The following is a 7,380-nucleotide window of genomic DNA, read 5'->3' as shown; positions in this document are numbered from 1 at the left end:
AAAAAAAAAAAAAAAAAACGATTTTCCAACTTAACCAATATAAACGATTAATTTTTAATCAATCATGTGATAGTTACATTTTCAGATAAAGATAAATAATTTTTAACAGAAAAAATTAATTTTAAACAAAGTTGTTAAATGTTCAACCAATCAGATGAATTTTTGACCAAGAAAATTGATGATCTACAAAAAAGACAAATCTTGAACAAAATACATGAATTTTTACAGAAATTATTTAATTTTAAAGTAAAAAAGACGAATTATCTACAAAAAGTTGAAATTTTTAAGCGAAAAATATAAGTTTTCAATGAAAGAGTTAAACTTTCAACCAAATAGTTAAATTTTCAATCATAATTAAAAAACCTTGTTGAAAAAACGTATTTTTTTACAAAGTAGTTTAACTCTTAGTGAAATAATCGACTTTCAAACCCAAGAAGATGTCCAGTTGATATTTTAACCAAACAATTGCATTTTTTACCAAAAATGATAAAATTTTCAAACAAAAGGATTAAATTTCTACTAAATAAGGTCAATTTCCAACAAAATACATGAACTTTCACCGAAATTATTTAATTTTAAAAACAAAAAGAGTATTTCCACCCAAAACTTATAATTTTAATTTTTAACAATATATTTGCATTTACAAAAGAACGACTTTACAACCAAAACATATTTATAGTTCATAATTCAACCGAAAAATGTAATTTTTAATCAAAAAGTATAAATTTTTAATAAAACAATTTAATTTCTACAAAGAAAGACGATCTTTTAACAAAACACATGATTTCTTCGCCAAAAATGGTATTGATTGATTGTCAGTTTCAAAAATGTATTTTCAACGAAAGAGATGAACCTTCAAATAAAGAAAAATAGACTATTATAATATAACATAATTATAATATTATCATTATTAATATACGTATATATTTATGTATATAATAGTATTAATATTTATATAATTTATATTTTATACATGAAATAACATAACCTCAAAATATACGCATATAAAGAGGCGCGCAATCTATTCAAATCATGAGAATCGTCAGCATCGAAATCTGGAAATATTAAAATCTCAATCTCCTGAATTTATTTGAAAGAAGTTACCTGTTAGCAGATAGATATATAAATAGAATCGACAAAATGCTCCGACCGACAATCGTGCATCTTCGAGTTTTCAAATTCAGAAGAGGAGAAGTGGGTTGCGCGCGCAACTCAGTCATTAACAGCGTCTCCTACTATATTCACACGGACATAGCCCTGTCATAGGATTGGACCGCATCTCGTTTCAGATCTGGGATCACTGCTACAGTACTGGAAATATTCGGGAAAAAGGTGCTGTTCCACGCAGTCATGGCCCGTGGATCCAATCCCCTTTATTGACCCAGAGTCAATACAAGCAAGGATGAAGTTATATCCAGAAGTGAAGCCGTTCCCCGGATTTTAACAATCCGTGCCAGAACTAGGCAATGTATTGCAATACCAGTCTCGACTACAAAATTGACCCAAGGGTACCTCTCGTTGCTATACACAAAACTGGAACTCTTCATAGGAAATGCAGCAGTTTTTAGTAAAGATGGCTACTGCCACATGTTGACAATTAATACTACCCAATCCAACGTGGACATTAATATTCCTTCACACGAGTTGATCTTGTTCGAGTATGTAACCTTTTCTAAGGAAGTAAACATTTCTGATAACCTGATTGTGCCGTTAAATGTTGCGGAAAGGATCGAAACCATCTTAAGAAAAATAAGAATGGATCATGTCTATCTAGAAGAACTGCCATATGTATAAAAGAAGGGTGGCTAGTGGACGCGACCGGTTTCTACTGCCAGGATATAAAGTGCCAGTTGCAATATTTAGGGCAGTATTCAGATCTGTACCTTAAACTTGTTTGTCAAGATATAAATTAGATCCTTCGCATTATTACACAGCACCGGGACTTTCTTTTGATGAAATGTTAAAATTTAAAGTACACGAGAATTGAAATTCATTTACTAAATGATGTGTAAATGTTAAGGCTCTTTTACACCTCCAGTTGGTTGGTCAATCAACAGCCAGTAGAATACAAATCCGTTCACACCTCGATTTTCCGAAGTCGGAAAATGTTCTAAATGGCGGGAGGTTTTAAATGTAAAAATTAATTTAAAAATATTATATTATTATTTGCAATGTTAAAAGCAAAGTATCTGGAATAAAATTGTATTTATTATTAACAACAAATTATTTACAAAATAATTAAGAATTGGCATTGCTATATATTGTATATAGCAGACGTAATCTCCAATTCGGTTTGAGAGGTTCAGGGACGTAGTTAAAGTCGTTCCAATACAAACGTTTTATTTATTAATTTAGTGTAATTGAAAAGTCTGGAAGGTAAATAATATTATCATTCATTAATGTTGTATTGTACATTGTAACGTATGAATATTTATATACATATTTCTAAAGAAACATTGCCAATGCAATAAGCATATAACCTCAAATCTAACCTCTAAAGTTTATGTACACTTCAAAGATGCATCTTTTTCTCACCTTAAAAAAATGATTGTACATAATAATAGTACAAATATAATAGAATTTCTTAAATCTAAATAATAGTAAGAGTACTCTATCAATATTCCATAAAAAACAACTTGTTTTTATGCAGGTTACACGGTTGTTATGGATTACGAATACGACGCAGCAAATACCCATCGTGCATGAAGCGTATGATCAAAACTGCTTCTAAAATATTAACATAGAAAATTTTCCCGTTGTAGGGAATGTTGTGACCCAAATGTGAACCATGCGAGAAGGATTTTCAGCAAGAAAATGATGTAGAATATTTGGACGAATAACAAAAGGTTTTTTTTTGAAAAGATATGAGTCTTTGAGATATGAGATACTGAGTCTTTTATTTTAAGGAAGACAAACAAAGAAATCTATGATGTGCATGTGACTATGAAGGTTAGCTTTTAGGTTATGTACTTATTGTATTGGCAATATTTCTTCAGAAATTTTGATTACAATTATCCATACATTACAAAGTAAAATATAAAATTGATAAATGATTATATTACTTACCTGCTAGACTTTTCAATTGCGCGAAATTAATAAATAAAACTTTTTTATTGGAACGACTTGAACTACGTGTCCGAACCTCTCAAACCGAATTGGCGATTACGTCTGTTATTTACGATATACAGCAATGCCAGTTCTTAACTTTTTGTAAATAATTTTTTGTCGATAATACTCTACCGAAAGAAATCTCTGAGTTTTCTTTAGTGAAATAGCTTGGCCCATTTGAGTCTATAAACAAATTCGATTTGAAACAAAATAGTCTCGGAGATAGTTTGGGAGATTTGGGTCCTTTTCAAGATCCTTTTAGTGATCCTTTTAAGAGTGGCGCGACGGTAATGTAATGTTCCTTTTGTATTCGTCACGTACCGGGCGGGCAGAGTTATTTACAGTATTTGGTAGTGGCTAATCCGCTCTCCCTTTTTAAATTTCTCTTCAAATTATTACCACTTTTTTTTAATTGATGAATTTTCTCATTATACTTATTAAAATTATATCTTATATACTGATATAAAATTTTCTAGTTGAATTAAAAAATGTTGTCTTTTTTGGCGTATCTCATTCCATTTACGAGAAACGTTCTATTAATTCCAATTTTAAGCATTAAAAAAAAAAGTTACATATCTGAAGTCATCGAAACCCGTAGATTCCGAATTATTATGTTTTAGGCTGTGAACTATTAAATTAAAAAAATCTACTTCTAAATTTTAATCTGAAAGCTAACCAAGGGACCCTTGATTGTCGGCTACTTTATTGAGATAGCCTCTCTGCTTGTTATTTTTGATCGTATTTTTATTTCAATTTCGGAAAAGATATTTTAAAGCCTTCAGACCATTTAAAGGAGCTTCCTGGACCTTTAAAAATATCTACCTAAGTGTATGCGGCGAATTTCTCTGAGCTTCTTTGACCTAAAGAATTTTTAGTATATACTCAAAGATTCTTTTCGGTAGGGTAAATTCAAATTTATTCCAAATACTTTGCTTTTATCATTACAAAGAATGATTTTATCTTTTTAAGCGTTTTTCTCTGTTCCAAAAAATGAGGCTGACCATTAGCAAAAAGTATTTAAGCGTTATTAAAATGATTTTATTGTTAAACCTGGACAGGTAGTGTGTGAAGATCACTTATTAAAGGAACAGATCATTTGGAAAAAGGAAGTTTTAGCTCTGAATGAAACGTGTATGGTGTTAAGTATTAGGGTTTGTTGACACCGATGTCCTGGAAACTAAAATAATTTAATGGCTCTGACGGTTTCATGACTACATTGATTTTTTAATTTTGGATGTATTCTTCTTGTTTCCGAACTTTTAGATTGTTGCCTTCGAACAATGCTCAGGGCAGTTTGGAAATTGAGATGGCAAAACCCCTGGTTTTAAATTAGGTTTCTTGTACCATTCTGACTGCAAGAAAACATGATTTTACATTTATAATTCACTTTAATACTTGGATTTAGGAATAAATCAATGTGATTGTAAATACATTTTGAGCCATTCGATTATTTTAAGTTAAAAGGACATCGGTATCAACAAACCGTAATACTTACCACCATAACCGTTCCATCAGGAGATAAAACTGATTTTTTACAAATTATCTGATTCATTAAAAAGTGATATTTACACACTACCAATGTTCGACCTCATTTTTTTGAATAGAAAAAAAAACCTGTTTTACTTCGTTTGAGCAGGTTCATTCGTAACCTGATCGACAGTTCGGAGTTATAAATCGATGTCTTTACTCCATATTTAATTTATGTCTACATCCTTGCTTGGTTCAAGCTTAAAGTTTTTAAATTATCCACTAAATCAAAAATATTAGAAAAACTGCGAAAAATACTAAATCACCCATGATTCCAATCAGCTTTCATTCAAATGTAGGCCGTCGCGTTAGTGGCTCAGCACATTTGTATAGTGAGTCACCCCTCTATCTTAATTCAGAAAGCAATCAGAGGTGGAGTTTCACAATACGCAAACTGCCCAACTGCAAATACCTACCCGGTAATAAACGTAGAATAGAGAAAAATTAATATTTTCAGATTTCAGCGCAAAAGTGAAGATTATTCTATTATTTTAAATGCGCGATTTTTCCATCTGTCGAAAATGCCACAATAAGAATAAGATACCTGCTAAACTTATTCACTTCTATTTCCATAGCGACCGCCACATAGTTTTCTATTCTCCCAAAGAGGACGTGTTTTCAATATATTTAATTCCTTCTAATTGTACCAGTAACGCACATCACAGAGATATTTTTTATTCCTCAGAACTGGCCTCTCTAGAGTTAAAATTATTTAAATTCACATGTTTACATAAATTTCTTTGTTGCATTTTGAAGCCGTTTAAATAATTTATTAAAATATAAATAAATATAAATTTGAATATTTTTCGAATTTGTAAGTTATAAAAAGATTTAATAATGAAAAATAGGTTAAATAAATGCTTTCGTTAAATTTTACTAAGTCGATTGAGAGGAACAGGATTTGCACTTTTTCTGTTCCCGTTGGGGGATTTTTAGACGAAGGAATAATCGCGTATTCAAAGGAATACAAATTCTTAATTTTTCTGCATTCAACGCTTGTTACCGGGTATTTAGGTGCCTGTGAAAGTCACTAATAGGATTCTATATAAGAGTCATATAAGTCACCTACATAGGATCCTATATAGGGTTACATATATAGGTCAGTATAGGTGTCACCAATAGGAAATGAAATCCGGTTCATCATCTGTCCTATATAGGTCCCTACTAGGATTCTATATAGTATCCTATGCAGGAAGCTGTTTCCTTTTCTATAGGTGGCTCCTATACTGACCTATAGGTGACCCTACATAGGATCTTATATGGGTCACGTGTAGGATCCTTATGTAGAATCTTATTAAAACCTATATAGGGATTCGCAATAGGGCGGTGTGCAAAAGCAAGCAATAGATTTATGGTGGAAGATTTTCATCCATGCGATCCAGAGTCACACATTTTTTATTTGTGCATTAATAATCATAATGGTAAAGCTATGAGTGAATTTTTACCATATTAAGATTTTTAATGGTTTGAAAATTTTGAAAACCATCCAAAATTTTTCAAAGTGCCTGATGTTTCACCTGAAGGTTATATTCTTGAAGTGGATCTAGAGTATCCGGAAGAGCTTCAAGATTTGCAGAAGGACCTCTACAAAGTGCCCTTAAAGACCCCACTTAGTTCCTCTTCGGTTCCTTCTTTAAAAAAGTAAAAAAAACAGCAAGATCAACTTTTAAATTGTTGAAATTCGTATCCCAGAAAACAAAAATCCATTCACTTACATTTAAATGGGTTTTTAGGTTTTATGAAATGCGTATCTGTCACTGGAATTCCAAATAGCCGCTGATAGGTTAGAGTTAGTTGTGAATGAGAAATAAACTTTTTTAATCGGCCACGTGTTTTTTTTCGGACCCATTCAGAAGCGATTATGAATCAGCATTAACCGATCGAGGAACGATAGTTCCGACAGAAAATTATTAATTTAAATAAGACAAATTTAATTCAAATTTACAGACTAATTATTTTCAGGCTTTTTTTTGATTTTGTTGAACATTTTTTTCCCACATATTTGCATCACACCACTTCGGAACGTTAAGAATTTATTGGATAAGTGACAAAAAGCCCAAGCGACAAAGCGCCCGCCCAATAAGAGTCGCGTTCCGTGAGAAAGGCCCGCGAATCAGAGAGTGAGTAGGGGCGGGCCTTTTTTACGCAGCGCGACTCTCATTGGGCGGGCGCTTTGTCGTTTAGGCTTTGTGTCACGGATCCAATTTATTTATATATTTTACACATCAAAACCTGATTCTTTTCTTTCAATTTACATTTATAAAAACTCGTTATCATTGAAAGTGAAAAATGAACATATTACAATCTGTAGGTTATATAACACGATGACCCTCTGCAGCCATTAGCATCCCGGTAAGAAGGTTAGAATTGAATAGAATGGAAACATTTCCATTGGTTTTCTATTCTGTATTTGAATATATCATTTCAATGCTAAAAACGTCGAAACCTGACGACGAGAGCGACTGGAATGAGTACAGCGCCAGCGGAACGATTTGAATGCGATTAAAGTGTGCTCAAAGAAGGGACTAAACGAAAGGGAATCGATCAGAATTGTTTTGCGTACAAAATATTTATCTCGCTGACTGAAACTGAATTGGATTGTCAATATTTTTAACCTATAAAAATGTGAATTTGAAGATTCCTGTAAATTTTTCTATAAACATGTCTCATTCGGAAATGATAAAAACTGCTTGATTTAAAAGTATTTATTTCATAGACTCCAGTTTTGAATACATACATTCTTTC

General features: G+C 31.8%; 1 long non-coding RNA gene across 1 annotated transcript in view; it reads left to right on the top strand.

The window, feature by feature from the left end:
• Window positions 1-1,436: 1,436 nt before the first annotated feature.
• LOC117167458 overlaps window positions 1,437-7,380 on the top strand; it is a 15,086-nt gene continuing 9,142 nt past the window's right edge. The window contains exon 1 of the long non-coding RNA XR_004466397.1: window positions 1,437-1,658. This is a non-coding gene — a long non-coding RNA (uncharacterized LOC117167458). The remainder of the gene's footprint in view (window positions 1,659-7,380) is intronic.

This window comes from Belonocnema kinseyi, chromosome 2 (assembly GCF_010883055.1).
Source record: "Belonocnema kinseyi isolate 2016_QV_RU_SX_M_011 chromosome 2, B_treatae_v1, whole genome shotgun sequence".
Classification (NCBI taxonomy): Eukaryota; Metazoa; Arthropoda; class Insecta; order Hymenoptera; family Cynipidae; genus Belonocnema; species Belonocnema kinseyi.
The sequence above is the reverse complement of the archived record's forward strand: the minus strand, read 5'-3'. Positions and strand labels throughout refer to the sequence as shown.